General features: G+C 46.7%; 1 non-coding gene across 1 annotated transcript; it reads right to left on the bottom strand.

The window, feature by feature from the left end:
- Positions 1–931: 931 nt before the first annotated feature.
- Positions 932–1,004, bottom strand: TRNAS-CGA (transfer RNA serine (anticodon CGA)). The gene has a single exon. It is a non-coding gene; the product is annotated as a tRNA-Ser (tRNA).
- Positions 1,005–18,517: the final 17,513 nt, after the last annotated feature.

Genomic DNA, 18,517 nt, shown 5'->3' on the forward strand with positions numbered 1-18,517 from the left:
ACACACAACAGAGCACCCGAGGGAGGACTGACGAGAGGTCCGTGACCGAGCTAGTGAAATGTTAGGAAAGCGAAACTAGCTATCCAGTTAACAAAACTTTTGCAAGAATTTGCTGTGATCGACAGAGTCACACGTCTTCGATAAGACTATAAATATGCAGTAACTGAAATCCATGCTGGAGATTATTCAGGTCATTGTTGTACTCGACGAAATATATGATATGCTTGAAATGAGATGTTCTAGAAACTCACAAGAATGGGCTGACAGGGCAATATCTCGGTACTTGGACGATACCTGCATGCTATTGAATTTTTGCAGGGGTAGGGTCTTTGCTGGATTCTATGACGAAAGAACTACATGTCGGTTAAGAGAGATTTATGAAAAATGGCAGTGAGCCGCAGCATCATCATCACCACCAGGCTGGTTGCGCCTACTGCGCAGGGCAGGGGCCTCTCCCATACATATCTCTCCAATTAACCTGTGGCAGCTGCGGACATGCTGTTCCCTCAAACTTCTTAATCGCGCATCCGCCCCCTGTTACGCTGGCTTTCGCAAATGAACTTGGTATCTCATCGGGTCCACAACCGTTTTTAGTGTCCAAACCTAAGAGTAAATTAAAAACACCTTCATTAGAAACGCAAACATCGTCAACTGAAGATCATGAATGACAAGTGAAGGAACGTGATTCGATGTCAGGAATGTCAGGAACACAGACGGTCAGGAAGGTATTAGTCGTGCTACCGGTCAGTGCACATTTTCAGCAAACAGCTCAAGGTCACACTTTTATCAGATACGTTTTGCTGTGTCGGTTTTAATCTGAACTTCCTGCTTGACTTCCTTGAAAATTCAACCTCTGCCGGGGTCACAAGGAAGCCAACAGTCACCGAAAGCAAGAAGGAAATTAATTGTGAAGCAGCACAAAAAACAACCATGCCGCCGGTGGGATCCAAACCCACGACCTCCGAATTTCGCGTCCGGTGCTCTACCAACTGAGCTACGGCGACGGCTGTCCACTCTGATCTCTCTCTCTCTCTCTCTCTCTCTCTCTCTCTCTCTCTCTCTCTCTCTCTCTCTCTCTCTCTCTCTCTCTCTCTCTCTCTCTCTCTCTCTCTCTCTCTCTCTCTCTCTCTCTCTCTCTCTCTCTCTCCACACACACACACACACACACACACACACACACACACACACACACACACACACACACACACACACACACACACACACACACACACGCGCGCGCGCGCACGCACGCACGCACACACACAGGCTCGCACACACACACACACACACACACACACACACACACACACACACACACACACACACACACACACACACACACACACACACACACACACACACACACACACACACACACACACACACACACACACACACACACACACACACACACACGCGCGCGCGCGCGCGCGCGATCAAGGGTTCGACAGAATCCTGTCTGGCGAGGGGAAGCATATTGGAAGCACAAGAAACATACACTCGCCAAAGAAAAAATATTTAACACATGATGTTTAACACATCACTATATATATATATATATATATATATATATATATATATATATATATATATATATATATATATATATATATTGTTACGTGGCGGCCAGCCGAAGAAAGAGACACGATGATCGATGGCAACGAGATGATTTAATGGCTGCTGGCCTAGCGCGAGCGCTCCTGCCCGTGCCACTGCACAGTTCGTCGTCTTCTTCGTCACTATATATATATATATATATATATATATATATATATATATATATATATATATATATATATATATATATATATATATATATATATATCGTCTTAGTGCTCCTACCAGGGTCCGTATTCCGAATTTGGACCTTAATATAAAGCGTCATAATCTGGTGGTGGTGGTAGTGGTTTTATTAAAAATAATAGTAAAAAGGAAGGAAAAGATTTTTGCTAGCCCCGGCATCTGCCATCGATACTGAAGCACCTGAGCTGGGGCAGCGGAAATAAAGGATAGCAGGCAGAATGGAGAAGTGAAATGAATGAGGTGAGGGTACAGGAAGATAGGATTGGGGGAGAAGTAATACGTACAAACTATTTACCCATAATCTGCCGCAGCGGACACACCTGATTGGTCGAAACGCCGGAAGCGGATGTGCTGGTTCGGATGCAGCGAAAAGGGCCGAAGAAACCGGACAGTGACGTCAAACACATAGCGTACGCAGCAGATGCTCGACAGCCAACATGGCGGCGAGCTCTGAAGTGGAGCCTCTCGCTTCGAAGTGAACTCGTCGATATGTTAGTGCGTTTTTCAGCCCATGAACTGGCTATAAACTGGATACGGGAATTTCGCTTCGTCTCATCTTGCCTATAACAAATTGGATGTACGATAAATTTGGCCTGTTTTTTATTTCGTTGGACGATTCGGTAGCTCCTAGTCCTAGCGAGCACCCGTCTGTTGCAGAAATTGTTCTCTTCATTCAAACCGGATGGCGCCACTGTCATCAGAGTTACCTCGTCTGCGTACGTTGAATGATGTAACATAAATCATAATGTTTCGCAGAGTTTTTGCTTTTACTGGGCACAGACATGTATTTTCTATTCTAGAACTCTCTATTAGATGTGGAAGCGTCCTGTATCATGACCGTGTGTGATGCCTTGACAGCGTGGAACCGCTCATGTGCATGGATGGTCAGTCGCCAGCGACGGGCTACTACACCGACGCGTTTGACATGGCAGAGGCGGTTTCTCGGTGTTTCTTCCGGTTTTAGATAACCGTGGTGGTGTGGCTCTGCATCATTGAGCTCGCGGGTTAGCTTGCAAGTTAATTTTCAGGCGTCAATGGGCATGCGTGCGCTTCGTACCATGGTGAACCTATGAAAACTTCGTCTGCGATGTCTGCGAACGCATATAGGAAGAGAAACACAGCAAAAGAATCTTTTTTTAGCTCATCCCTTTTATTTATTTCCTGCAGAAAAATTAGAAACCTAGTCAGCGGCATCTCGCCGTTCTTGCAGTGCCCGCATAAAAGGAATGAAAAACGTAAATCACCGTCTGCACAACCGTCCCATCACAGCACCAACTCACATTCAGCGATGTTGCAGACTGCAACTCGTCACGGCGTCTTGGCTCAGCCCGGCACTGAACGCGCATTGTGCAGCGAGTGAGTGCATGCCACAAATTTTCCTCTCCGTCCCATTTTCCCCTCAAGATAAATGTAAAACGCCGTGTTGTGCGAACAAGCTAGCTGCCTTTTATTTACCATCGGCGATCTACGGCTGTAGGCGTCGCCTTCTGTCACTGAAAAGCCATGTGTAGTTGCGTACAATATTTTCTTTTTTAAGTACAACTCCGGCCTTTACAGTGCAGAAATGAGTGCCTGAACTATTGTTTATATTTGTTGAAGTCAACTGGTTAAATAAAAGAGCTTTGATATTACCCCTTTACAGTGTAATCCGAAGCGCAACCGAACTTGTGGCTTCAGTCGCATTGGTCGCGTTCCATTTCTCGGCAAAGAGCAAAAGCGCCGCTGGACGTTTCGCCGCGGCAACTGCAACGCAGTGATATCCTGCCGATGCTCACAGTCGCAAGTGAAGCGACATCCGCTTCCAGTGTTTCGACCAATCAGGCGTGGCCGCCGCGGCAGATTATGACGCTTTTTATTATGACACAAACTCGGAATACGGCCCCCGAGTTGTGTAACCCTTGCCGCAGGTTGGCTTCCTCCCCTTCGGCGGTGCGCACAACTCGGCCTTCGATCCGGGCTCCGGATTCGAGAGCGCGACCTTGGCGCCGAGGAGGGCGCAGCTACAACAATGCGGCCTCGGTGCACACGGGTGCACAAGACCGCGCGGTTGCTGCGAGTGCAAGCCGCTCCAGCGAAACCGCGCTGGCCGTCGTGTTCGGGAAAGGGCTGCTGCCATCTTGTGCGGCCGTTGTAATGGCAGGAGGGGGGAGGGAGCCGGGGGGCAGGTGGTAACCTCACGAAGGAAGGCGGCGAGGGGATAGCGCGCGGTCCGGCTGCCCCCACTACTGCCCTTACCACTTTTCCAGGAAAGGAAGTAGACAGCAGCAGCGAGAACGCGTGCCAGAGAGAAAGATTCAAGCAAAGCCATTAGCCCTCCACGGCGCCCTCCCCCGAACAGGTGGAGCGTAGCAGGCGCCGGGAAAGACAGCCGAAAGGGGAGCGAAACGGAGGAGGAGAGGACCACTCAAAGAAAGCACACGGAGGGGCGAGGCGGCCGTCGCAGCGCAGGCAGGACTGCACGGAGGGGTTGGAGAATGAAAGCCACGGAAGCGAGGGCGAGGAGGCCATGCAAAGCGGCCTGCTCCGGAGAGGCACGCACCGCACAGGAAAAGCAGCAAAGGTTCGCAGGAATGGCGGTGAGCGAGTTGGGGCGGCCTGCCTGAGGAGGAGCCCGCGAGGCTGCAATTCCACTCGTAGCGTGGGTGTCTGTGTGTGTGTGTGTGGGGGGGGGGGGGGAGGAAGCCAAAAGAGCTAGCAAGAAAAAAAATGGTCGCCGGCTCGTGGTGAAAACGTTTGAAAATCCACGGCTTTTCGTAGAACGGGGCACGAGCGGCGTGGCCTTGGCAGAGAAGGGACGAAATGGCGAGAGAAAAAATCCCGCCTCGGCCGGGCGCAGCGCATGGCTGCGAGGAAAGGGCGGGAGCTAACCCTCTGGAAACTGGAGGAGGCCGCGCTGCTCGCGGAGAGCGTTTCCCGCCAAAAATGCGTGCGGGCCGTACGGCGGGACTTCTCTGGGGTGCCTGGCGCTGACCGCCGCCTCTCAATTTTTACGACCCCCTTCGGCACGACGTTCAGCTCCGTGTGCCTGTCATCGAATTCGGTGATGCTGCCGTGGGCTGCAGCGCGCGTACGCGGCCCACGCATCGACGCAGTATTGGGGCCGTCAAGGCTTTCGGAGCCCAATTTTTCGCGCGCGGACGCTAGAACGAAGGGCAATGCAGAAACTTAACAAAACACGTTGCGGGGCTAGTTGGTGAAGCATGCTTTCTTGGCGCTACAAAAACGAGCACACAGAAAGGAAAGAAGACATGGCATGCAGGTTATTAAATAGACGATGGCATGTAGTCTGCTCTCACTAATCTACCGGAAATTTCCCAGCCGCATGCGTTCTGGTCCTTCATTGTGTATAAATGTAGAATGTGTCAGCTTCAGTAAAGTTATTTGGAGTCGGCGCCCGTCCTGTGTACTTCTTTCTGGGTCCTCGTTTTTGTAGCGCTGGAAAAACTTCAAGCAACAAAGAAACTGCGGTAGTAGTAGCAATTTAGTGAAGCAATCCGACAGGTGAGGCCAATACTGTTTTTTATTCAAGGTGGCTGATGAACACCGTAGAGACAAAGCTTGACACCAAATGCGTTACTTGTCGTGTAACTTGAACATTAATTTGCCGCCAATTAAGGTGTTTCTTTCTCTCTCTGAACGTGTAGATTGGCAGTGTAACGAAAATGTCTGCAATTGCAGCTTCCCGTGGCTGCCAGCAGCCGCACACATTACTCGTTTCATTTAACCTTTACTAAAGGAACCAGACTCCCGGATAAAAGCTCACCAAATGCAAGCCTTACAGTCTGTTAACAAAATCTTTTAACGGCTAAAATAAAATCCTAGCCCAACCTATCCAAATCTACGGTAAACTGTTACGACTTGCGCAGTTACTTGTTAATTGTTAGCTGTTCATTATTAACGGATTCATTTTAAACTTAACCTAGGCTTAAACCAAAGCGAACCCCTATCTACACCTAGGTTGAACTGCCATGAATTTACAAAATTATTGTCAAAAATTCACGTCGTAGACACCAGCCTCGGTGCGGTGAGCTTTCGTCAGGAGCCTTCTACTCCCCCCCCCCCCCCCCCCCCCCCCCCCCGTTTTCAGGCGGACGAACAGGCAGAGTCGTAAACGGAACAGAACAGAAAGGTGGGTTTGTTTCTTAATTCGCAATTATTCTCTTCTCTTCCAGCCTCCCTACCTCCTCTCATCTATAATTTTTTCCGAAGTTTACAGGGAGTTCATTGTCTGCTTGGTCTGTGCTGCTCAGTTCGGTTTTTGTGCAGTTATGCCGTACAGTGGATGAGAGAAAGGAAAAAAAAAAAGCTCCTATCCTTTCTTTTCAGCGCTTACAGCTTTTATTTTAAAAGCTGTGACAGATACGTCGGTGCGGTTCGCCGCACATTGTGGATGATCAGAATTTTCGTTTTGGCAAGCTGTGACCGTTCATGTTGACTTCACAAGCGGCGAAACAGACAAGCACGAAAGACACGAAACGACAGGGACGAGCGCCCACTACCGACTCATTTTATTGAGGCTTACGGGCGGTGATTTTATAGCAAGCCGCCACCACGTGCAACCAAGCCGCCGTAAAAAGGCGCGGAGCAACTTTTTTTTTTTTTTTTTTTTTGACGGACGCATTGGAACTCCAGAACAACGCAGACAGAAATCTGTCGGAGCAGTGCAAGCGATGTGATAGCAAGAAGACATGCAGGCCACTTTTGACGAGTACTAAATTCTTGGCGCGGGATTATGACAGAACCGAAGTAGAAATTATCGAAGCGTTCTTCTTTACGAAAGCAGCCAACGAGTGCGCCATCTCCATCTCTCCGAGTAAAAAAGAGCTCACCTCGAAGGCAACTTGTAGTGTGATTTTTGGCGCAGCCTTGTGTTTTTTGATTGATTCAGGTTCATCCTCGTGTTTAATTTTTGACTCGCTTTACTTTATGACTTCGCTGTATTGTTTTTACCCGAGGGCTCTTCACACCCCGTGATTGTTATGGTTTTTTCTCATTTAGATTCACGTCTCTTGTTGCTTCGTGTTCATATTGTTAGGGATTGCACCAGTTTTTACTTCATGACTTCGCTTTAATGTTTTTTTTTTTTACCCGTGGGCTCTGTCCACCCAGTGCTTGTTATGGTTTTTTTTTTTTCATGGTACATTGCCTCTCCATCCGCTCCGCAGCGCTCTTTTGATCTCATCCTGCGTTTTGCCGAAATCATGTTTTTTTTCCTATGTTGCCTTCTCTTATCTTAGTAAGCCCTTGTTTTGTCGAGGATTTTGTCTTTTTTATGTTGTTTTTCCCGCCCTCGGATTTTTACGAAGCCCTGCTTAGCGTGGTTCTGCTTCACAGATGATCTTCCAGCGGAAAGCCTGTTTCTATGCTGTTCCTTGCGATACGACTTTTGTCATGCCGCCACCCTGCCGTTTATTATCAACTTGGCGATCTGAATTAGACAGTTTCTCATTTGGTGTCATCATTCAGGTTGATAAAAAAAAATGCTTAGCGCCTTTTACGGCGGCTTGGTTGCACGTGGCGACGGCTGGTTATAAAATCACCGCCCATAAGCCTCAATAAAATGAGTCGGTAGTGGGCGCTCGTCCTTGTCATTTCGTTTCTTTCGTGCTTGTCTGTTTCGCGCTGTGAAGTCAAAATGAACGTTATGTACCTAATAAGGATCAGTAATTGGAAAATTATTTCTCTATAATTAAAGAATAAACTTTATTTTTAATTTTGCGGCGGAAGATTTTATTGTGAAATTGAAAGGCGCTAACATCGAAGGTGACCCTCTTATTAAACTTTTTATCGGCAGTGGTTCGCAATATCGAACGCCAAAAATGCGCATATTAAAGTTCGCTCAGTTGGCTTTCCCGCATTGCATAATTCGGAGATGGCGTCACTGTGCGTCGTATCGGCGCTGAAATCAACTTATCTTCTCCTAGGACATCAAATAATCAAACGGCGATCGTATCACATGCATGAGGTATGTGAGCAACGCCATTTTATAAATGTGCAATGCGGGAAAGCCAAGTCAACGAGCTTTCAAAAGCGTATTTTTGACCTCCGATATTCGGAACCACATTGCCGATTAAGAAAATTTAAGAACAGGTCTGACCTTCAGAGTTGACGGCCTGCAATTTCGCAATGTAGCCTTGCCTTCTAAAATCAAGAATACAAAGTTGGTTAATTAATTAATTAATCAATAATCTAATTATCGATTAGTATCAGGTATGAAACGAAAAATTGCAATAAGAGCACTTCCTACGCGCTCCGCTGTCCGCATTCCTTTTCATCGCACATTTACTTCGGTGGTAGCAGAAAGACGCCCATGAAAGGATGACTCGAACGCCTCTTTCTCACCACCCAGTATAAGCGCGACGAAAATAAATTCGAACCGCGGAGTGCGTAGGCGCTCTCACTGTTTTCCAAATAAAAAATCACCCCGCATAAAATGAAAAGGAAGGAAAACATGGATTGTGCAATACGAGCAATATCATCAAATGACTCACCAGTACATGCGGGCGCACAAAAGTGATCGAGTCAGCAGTCACTAATTCCTGGGTGTCTGACTTTCCGAAACTCATTTTTGGGATATTGACGTTTATAATGTCGCATCTGATTTTTGTAGAACAGTTGGTTTTCTTTATAGAATCGCGCCCGTCGTACCAAAATAGTTGAAGTTACCGATGTACTAGGCACTTTCAATTCAAAACTTCCTTATTAATAGTCTTCCTGTGGGGGTACAGCAATTTCGAGCAATTAGAACAAATTGATCCTTGTACAAAAGGAGATGCTCCGTGCATTCGAAAGTTACTGTGGTCATCTACAGTATTTGGCTAGAGCGCATTTCTTCATCAAACAAGGGCGCTTAAAGGAGATCAAGTTTATTTCTACCGTCTATTTCAGCGTGTCTACAAAAACCGAATGTACTCCACTATGACATACAATTCTTTATTGCAGTAACACCTTCAAACGCAAAGGAAACTTATCCTCGTACCAGCTACGGGAAATAGAAAATTATCTATCGAGCAAATACCGCACTAAACAGTTTATCGATTGATCTCGAAATCAGCGTTTCTCCAAAATACTTAAGTGATATTATCAAAAGCTACTTGAGGCAAAATGCCATGTAATATCCTTCAACTTGCTTGCTCTGATGTTGTGACGCGTCCATATTATACTGGACTAAAATGTACTTCTTTGTTTTGTGCGACCATTATAACTTCCGTCACACTGTCTTGTATTTTTCATTTATTTTTCTCTCTGCGCATACGAAATATGGCGTTATGTTTGTTGCTCTACTGCGACAGTACTTTTCATGCAATATACCAGCCTTTTTCTGTGTGATATGTTCACTTTTAAGAGCGTTAGCTCTTACTACTTCCCACAAGGGAATTGCGGGACGCATTTTGCATGGCTTCAGAAAAGAACGGTGCTGGGTTAGTTAGCGACCCGTCTGTGGTTTTAACAAAAGAAAAAAGAAAAATTGTTTTTAGCCGGTAATTTGTGAAATTCATGACTTGCGAGGATAGCTTATATCTCGCATGGTTTAGATGATTGCTTTGCTATCTTGGCTGGCTCTAACGCTTTTATGTTTGTGTGTCCCATGATTAGATGCGTATAAATATGCGCCATGTCGAAAATAAACTCAGTTGAAAGTTTGCACTCGTGTCTCGGGGTGTTCTTATGTGGTGTTGTCCCCTTGTCTTGACTGTAGCGCTCCCCAGTCTCAGTACTTAATACTAACGTTTGTCAAGAACCCGTCTGTTTACAATGAAGGCCAAATTGACCACAAATTGACCACGTGACCACGCCATATGACATAGCAACAGTGGGCGCATAGCACCTGAACTGACACCTATATTTTCGAACCTTTATATATGTGCCAGTATAGTGGCCATCAAAGTGGACCCCCCCCCCCCCCCCCCAACCACACACACACACACACACACACACACACACACACACACACACACACACACACACACACACACACACACACACACACACACACACACTCGGGACCACCATTTGCATAAAATTTGGGCGCCACCCGTTTGACGCAGAATGTTCGAAGTGGTGTCAAATGCTGCGTTTTTATGGAGGAAAAACGCTAAGGCGCCCGTGTGCTGTGCGATGTCAGTGCACGTTAAAGATCCTCAGGTGGTCGAAATTATTCCGGAGCCCTCCACTACGGTACCTATTCTTCCTTTCTTCTTTCACTCCCTCCTTTATCCCTTCCCTTACGGCGCGGTTCAGGTGTCCAACGATATATGAGACAGATACTGCGCCATTTTCCTTTCCCCAAAAACCAATTATTATTATTATTATTCAAATGACTTGGAATGTTCCTCAGAATAAAATTCCTACTTGGTGTAGTGTAGGTGGCGCTGTGTAACATGCCGCGCCCCACATATCTGTCATCATGTCCCCCGGATGGGGAGCGATACAGTAAGCGTCAATAAAGGCTAATGGGCAGTTTTGCCGCCACGGTAACCATGGCGTGACGTCTGTTTACCACATTTGGGATGAAGTCCAAAATACGAGTGGGATTCGCAAAGACGACCTTTCTGTCAACACTGCTACAAACCGTTGCATTACGAGGACCTTCAGTCGAACCATCGTAGCAGGGGGTCCCGTATGGTGTCGAACGATTCGTCGTGTTGTAATGCTCACGTTTATAAAATTTATTAACTTGTATAATTAACTTATTTATTATCTTGTATAGCTATATCCGGTATATTTACCGGATATAGCTAAGGTGGCTGGGAATGGTAATATTAATGCAAAACCCATGAGGTAGATTGCGCTGCTTGTTTTTACAAGGATGTGAAAGGAAACATCCGCAGATGTTTGGATTTTGTCTTCTCCACGTTTGCTGTGCACACCGATGAAAACACTTGAAGCTCCCGTGGCTAACGCTCTTAAGTCGAACACTGAGGTAGTGTTGGGGGATAATTCTCTCTCTCTCTCTCTCTCTCTCTCTCTCTCTCTCTATATATATATATATATATATATATATATATATATATATATATATATATATATATATATATATATATATATATATATATATATATATATATATATATATATATATATATATATATATATATATATGGCCGCCCTGGAACGGGAAGTGCTACGGTGGCGCCGGGGCTGCAACCCCCCCCCCCCCCCCCCCCATTTAACCATGTCTCTCTGGGACATTTTTGGTCCAAAAAATAGGCTTCATTATGGTTTCTCAGTGTAAAATAATTCACTCGGGCAGGAGGCGACCTCCGACCCTGGTCGAGCATGATAAATTAGGGGTAAGTGGAACCTGCGCTGCAGCGGTGTTGAAAGAGAAAAAGATAAGTCGGGATTATGATGTTCGCGACGGAAATAAATCGGCGTTTAGTCCAGTTGGGCTATTTGCGAATCATAGCATAATTGCATGGTACAGGTCAGTTACCAGGAGAGCAGAGGGTGGGACTCTTGCAGGAACGCGAAGTCGGGAGTGCCGCTTGTCCTTTCGCTCCAAGCAGCACGTTCCCCGCAAAAGGGTGGCAGATGAAGAGCGTCCCACGTAGTCAGCAGTGTCGTCCCCGAAAGGTGTCGCAAAGGCATCACCGGCAGAGTATGCATACGTCTGCGAGGCGCTCGCAGGCCGCCACTGCGGTCAGCGATCGCTCTTCGTCTCCGCATCGCAGTGCGCTGCCGGATAGGAAGTGCGCAGCCCCAGCGAAACACGCCGAGCGGTGGCAGCCAGGAATTCTGCGGCGGGGGAGCTGCTTGTAATACGACACTTAAGTGTGCTTTTGAGGCGGCTAGCGAAGATTCAGCCCAGAGAGCGGAAGAGTGCAGAATCGGGCAGCAGTTTTGCGGCGGTTTTAAAGGAAGTCGCTCATGTCGTAACTGGAGCGCTGGACGGCTGAAAGCACTTGGAGCGGAATTTAGTGGACGTTGGCGATAACTGCTGCTGCTGCTCGCGGAGTGCTGCAGAGCGGGAGAGACCAGCGAAAGACATGGAAGCCCAAAGGAGCAAGCAGTACAAGAAATTGCAATCGAACGCAAGGATTTCAGCTCTGGGAATAAAAACGGCATAGCGCAAGCATGGGAAGTTTGCACTTTAAACTTAGACGAGAAGTGAATCCAAAGAAAGCAGATACGCGTCTCAAGCGGAGTTCAGACGGTTGGCTGATGTCAGTTGGGCAGGACGGAAAGTAGCGCAGAGCACGCTGCCTCAAACTACATACGTTTTTGGGGCGTCACTATTGACTCACGTCTACAGTGGCGACGAGCTGTGGACTCGATTGTGGCTTCACTATCTTCGCGTCTCAATGTGCTTCGTAGAGTTGCTAGTGAGCAATGGAGAAACCATCCTGCTTCAATGATCAGGCTTCACGATGCCCTGGTGACAAGTCGCATAATGTACCAGCTCCCTTTAATTTCCCCCTCGGTATCGCAGCTGGAACGCCTTGAGGTTTTGCACAGAATGGGACTAAGGAGGGCTCTCGGCGTTCCGCAGGCTGCTCCAAAGAATGCAGTACTGTATGAGTCTCAGTCGAAACCTCTTCGGCTAGCCGCTTCACAAAGACTTTTGCTGCATATTGGCCGCCTCAGAGAGACTGTTGCCGGGAGAGCGCTTCTACAGCGCCTTCGAAAGAGATCTGAGTCCCGGGCGTACTTGGCCTTAAATACTCTTCGTTCTCTGAGTCTCGACCTTCGAGATCGACCTAAGACGTTGAAGCCACCTTGGTTCTTTCCGAGCCTCGATTGTTCCTTGACAATTCCCCACGTTCGCGCTAAGCGGAATTCTCCTTTAGCGGCAATGCGTTCGCTCGTACTGGAACATCTTGAGACCGAATATGCCAGTCATCTTCAAATTTTTACAGACGGCTCTGTGGACAAGGTCAGAGGATCTAGTGCAGCTGCTTTTCATGTTCCGTCTTTGAAGTATGATTGGTCTGTTCGTTTTACTAAAGGCGTGTCCTCCACAATGGCCGAAAGCGTTGCCATTGAGGCAGCTCTAAAGAAGCTACGGTGTTGTACGCCTCAACCTACTGTGATAATTACGGATTCAAAATCTGCCCTTCAAAGGTTAGAGTACGGGTTCCCCACTGATGCCTTGAGTCTTAGATCCCTACGTTTGGTGCAGAATCTACATAGCAAAGGCTTCTCTATACGCTTTCAATGGGTGCCCTCGCACATAGGCGTCTTAGGCAACGAGATAGCAGACAACCTCGCCCATACAGCTCTCTCCGGGATTCCAGTACATGGAGTCCCTCATGAAGTCAAGCAAATGTTCAGAGATGTGGTGTTGTGCCACTTCAGTTCTTTGTGGAGCTCTCCTCATCAGCCATGTGTGACCAAGGGTCTCAAAAGGTACCAAGCCACTTTGCTGCACCGCGTTCGCACGGATTCTGCTCGTACGCCGGCGTGGATGTAAGACTGGCCTAGCGTTGTCACCATTGTGTTCAACGTGTGGTGTGTGTGGTGACATAGAACATTACCTCTTGTGCTGTACTTTGTACAACGCGGAACGGGCTGTGTTATTCGGATCCCTCAAGAAGGCAGGAGTTGCTCACAGTTCTCTTCAGGACATTGTTTTCCCGCGCGGGAGCCAGTCGAGTAGAAGGGATGCTTCTCGCCTTCTTCTACTTTACCTGCAGGACACGGATTTGGCCTCCACATGGTGACCTCAGGAGTGTCTATTTGGGTTTTTGCGGACAGTGTTTCTGTGATTTCTATTTAAGTGTCGCTACGGTGGAGCAATTGCCGGCAGCAACTGCAAGGCTAATCCCACCGGTGGCTTACAACCACTCAACTCAACTCAAACTGACACAGCCGTGGAGAGATTATTGCCTGAAATTTCTGTTGCACGTATGCTACGCGGTGAGTGTTAAAAGCGTTGCCCGTCCACATGAGCTGGCGTTCCTCACCGGATGCGCTGCTCTCGGCTCCGGAATAAATTACAGTGTACGGACTTTCGGTCGCGTTAGAGGATTTCCCATGCTTTCGACAGCGATTTTTATCTGCGTAGAACGACCTCTGCGCTGAAGAGATAGCGTTGTATGTACGCGCACTCGCGAGGGCGAACCCATGGGAGCGGGAGGCCGGCGCGGGTAAACATGTATGCCAAATAGCTGCCCTGGGAAAGCGTACGTTCTACCACTGACTTAGCCGAACGCATAGGAAGAGAATCAACACGGGCGCTGACAAACAAGTGCCATTTTTAGTTTTTTTTGCTCAGGCAGAAATACGAGAAAGAGTACAGAAAGATCTCGACGCGGTGGGTGTAAGGCACGCCTAAAGCCTTATTTCGTAACCATCCCAGCAACAACAACAAAAAAAACTTTGCTTACCCACAGGTGGCGCCCACTGTAGTGCGGCACCCGTGCGAACAGCCGAATGTATCGAAAACCGAACATACTCTCAACAGTGAAGGGCTCTGAACACTCTCAACGATAGATGGTGAACGGCAGTTTCTGCAAAGTGAAAGCCCGCCACGAAAGGGAGCCCTGATTCGATGTTAAGTAGACACCGTACTAATGAAAAACAAGCCGTGAGGGTGCACGGGAACCGGTGCGGGAACGGAAGTCCAAGAGCTGCGTGGGTAAGGGGAAGAGGTGAAACACAACGAAACCTTCCGAGAAGGGAGACAGACGAGCAGGCATACAGAGGAAGGGGGAATGCATTCCCAGCGCAAATGGATGCAGCGAGATTCGTAACGGAGGATGAAATGGAGAGCGAACGCCTGTATTTAAAGAATTTAAACATTTAAGCGCGCACATCACCTCGACAGACAGCTATTTCTGCGAAAGGTGTGGAGCGTGGAAAAAACAGAAATCGCGCTGGCAGTCACAGAAAGTCAGGAAACATTCCTGATTGAAGGAAGAATCAAGGGCCAATTCTGAAGAAATACCGAACCAAAGATCCAGCACGCAATAAGAACACAACATATCTTTAAACCGCTGAAAACCAAAATTGAGCAATCCAGAAAACAAATAACCACACAAACCAGATAGCAGCTAACGTTAAAATATTGCTTTAAAATTCTTTTGTAAGTTGCAGTAATACTGTGCGTTAAGTTGGAACATAATGCTATAAAGTTAAAAATTGAAAAAGTAATTGCCAGTTTGCAGTGCTTGACAATCAGCATTAGTTCAGAATACTAAAGCTGCATTTCAAATGCTACCATGTCAATAACCGCAAAACAACATTACATGTAGACTTCGAGCTCTGTGTCTAGAAGCTCTTTGCTACAGTTCGCACAGTTTTAATGCTAAACTACCAGAGTTTTGCCGTTGACTATGTCGGATTGTGCCCGACAGGAATTGCGTACAAAGCGCCAAACATGCATAGCCAGCAATGCTGGACAAATTCATTTTTTAGCTGGAAACACTTTATGAACGCAACTTTTTCACATATTGTAAGATTTCACTATACAAATTAATATATCCGCAGATCTCCCGTCGGCAGGCTTCTGGCACAATCATAACAGTTCCCCAATAGTTTTTTATAGATGTCTAACTCCTTGACGCAAGCGATGAAAACATTCAAAACAAAGAATTTGCAACATATCGGAAGAATGGACCATTATCTTCAATACTTCTATATCAGCGCCTTACAGTCTTCCAATATTTAAAATATTTGCCCTAGAATGTTGCGCATGATTAGAAATTTTCACTTTTACTGCCCATTCAACAAAGTGGCGGTTTGGGTTTGTTGGTAGTGCATGACGTATAAAATAGCGCAACATCAGACAAGGACATGAAAGAACACACACGAGCGCTAACTTGCAACAGTTTATTGCGGAAGAGAGCCTGTAGATATACAAGACATGGCGATACATTGCGCAAGCGCGGCAGACAGTCAATTGTTTAGTGGCTTCTGAGGTAATCTAATTCCTTACGAGAAAGCCCAACATAGGGTTTCGCTATGCAGTTATCACCTAAGCTATCTGTCATTTCAGCTTCGATTATTTCTCGCGTGAGTTTACAAGTGTTTTTGGCAATGACCGTGCATGCTTGAAAAAGAGGTTTACACTAGGATTCACATTTTCTGCAGTGCGCATCTAAAAACCCACCTTTCTTTTCTTTAACATTGTAGCGATGTTCACGAAGGCGCTCGTTTAAGCACCTTCCACTTTGGCCTACATACTTCCTTCCACATGTCAATGGTATGCTGTACACAATGAATTCCGTACATTTAAAGAACTTAGTTTGATGATTTATCTTGCACCCACTCTTTGTAGCAGGGCCTGGTCTTGTCAATCTGCAAAGTTTCTGCAGCTTCTCTGGAGCTGAAGAAATGACTTTCACTTTTGCCCGTTGTCCAATCTTCTTCAAGCGGTGGGACAAGCCGTGAGTGTACGGAATCACAGCAAGCTTCTGTTTGTTTATAGTGAAGGAGCATGAGGGTAACAGATCTCCTTTAGGAGCCTTTCGGCAACACTTACAAGGACATGCATAGGAAAACCTGCTTCAATTAGCCTCTGTACTTGTTGAGCAAAACTTTCGGTGATTAGCTGAGGGCAGGATTTTTTTATGGCAATGCCCCACTTGACAAGTTTGGAATGCGCAGAGTCATACGAGAGCAGTGGCTTGTTGGCACGTGGTTCGTATTTGCAGTAAATCTGATCGTATTGAAATAAAAGCCTGATATCAAGGAAGCGAAGACTGTCCTCTGATGGCAATTCATGGGTAATGATAAGAGGCGATAAGTCTGCACGTACTACGTTTAATGTGTTAGTGACAAGTGATTCGAAGGACGCAGAGTCACAGTCAAGGAATATTAAATAATCGTCAACATATATAAATGCTTTTGTTACTTTTAAGTTAGCAAGGCGGCTACAAAGGCCTCTGTCAAGTTCGGCTAGAAATAAATCACTAAGGACGGGTGCAATGCACGACCCTATGCATATACCCTGTTTCTGCAAAAATGGCAGTCCGTCCCATTGAATAAAAGTGGACCGAAGGTAAAGGCTTAAAAGTTCTAGGAAGCCACTGCTCGACGTACCCGAAGCATTACGGAAAGGTATGACTCCGACCTTGTCAATACAGCTCTGAACACAAGCAAGCAGACTAGCTTGCGGTAACGAATAAAACAAATCCTTAATATCTATAGAGAACCCTCTTATACCTCTTATACATTGGGCTCTTTTCTTCATGTTCACCGTGAACCTACAGCGACAGTGGCCTTCATCGCCAGCGCGGTCTGCAAAGCCAGGTCCCTTGCCTTCTGTGTGCGCAACAAGATTCTACCAGACGATGTCCGAGGCCTGTTTGGTGGCTTCCTTCCTTCCATCGGCCATGGTATTCGTATTTGCAAGATTCAAAAATCTGAATGGCTCCGGCTTGCTCGGTTGCATAGGAACCTACTGGAATTACAAGTCTGCTCCTCCGCAGAACCTATCACCGTCAAGAGACGGATTCAAGAGCTGTCATCCTTGACTGACCGCACCACAGAGTTCTTCTGGCAGCTTCAACTCAAGCAGCTTCGCGACCGTCTTCCTCAGAAGCATCCCGCTACCAAAAACAATGTCGACCTCCTAGAACGTGTAAGCTTACCAGAGGACGTGCACCATGCGCTGGCAAGGGGACCAAAGTTTGCCATTGACAAGAACAGGACCACTCCGGAACTTCTTTCCATTGTACGACAGGTATCTCGACGTGCCTCTGCGGATGACACTTCGCGCTGTGTATCGGAGGGTGTGGACGCCTTGAACCACGGAAACCCCCCTGCTCCGAAGGTATCTGTCAAACGCGTTTTGACGTTCTTGAGGAACCACGAGCTTTGCGTATTGTCTGCGCACAAGGAGGGTGGTTTTGCAGTTATGTTACATGGGCTGTTCAATGCAAAAGCCTTGGAAGCTGTCTCCAATGCTTTTGATCCTCTGCGGAAACGAACGACATCTAAATTGAAAGCAGAAGCCAAAAAGCTGTGTAATAGGCTGCAGCTGGACAGGCTCTCAAAAGGCATAGAAACATCAAAGTATGATCACCTTGACGTCTTTTTCAGTGCAAAAACGCACAAGGTGGGCGCTCCGTTCAGGGTGATTGTTTCTGAAAATGATACGTGGCAAAAATCTATTGCTATGTTTCTCCAACAAAAGCTCAACCTATTGCAAATAGACGATCCCTTCCTTGTAAAGGATTCCTATGCTGTCATAGATTACATAAAGTCTTCATCGGACAAGCGCTTGAGAGGTTTCTCTATAGATATTAAGGATTTGTTTTATTCGTTACCGCAAGCCAGTCTGCTTGCTTGTGTTCAGAACTGTATTGACAAGGTCGGAGTCATACCTTTCCATAATGCTTCGGGTACGTCGAGCAGTGGCTTCCTAGAACTTTTAAGCCTTTACCTTCGGTCCACTTTTATTCAATGGGACGGACTGCCATTTTTGCAGAAACAGGGTATATGCATAGGGTCGTGCATTGCACCCGTCCTTAGTGATTTATTTCTAGCCGAACTTGACAGAGGCCTTTGTAGCCGCCTTGCTAACTTAAAAGTAACAAAAGCATTTATATATGTTGACGATTATTTAATATTCCTTGACTGTGACTCTGCGTCCTTCGAATCACTTGTCACTAACACATTAAACGTAGTACGTGCAGACTTATCGCCTCTTATCATTACCCATGAATTGCCATCAGAGGACAGTCTTCGCTTCCTTGATATCAGGCTTTTATTTCAATACGATCAGATTTACTGCAAATACGAACCACGTGCCAACAAGCCACTGCTC

Source organism: Amblyomma americanum, chromosome 4, assembly GCF_052857255.1.
Source record: "Amblyomma americanum isolate KBUSLIRL-KWMA chromosome 4, ASM5285725v1, whole genome shotgun sequence".
In the NCBI taxonomy this organism is placed as follows: domain Eukaryota; kingdom Metazoa; phylum Arthropoda; class Arachnida; order Ixodida; family Ixodidae; genus Amblyomma; species Amblyomma americanum.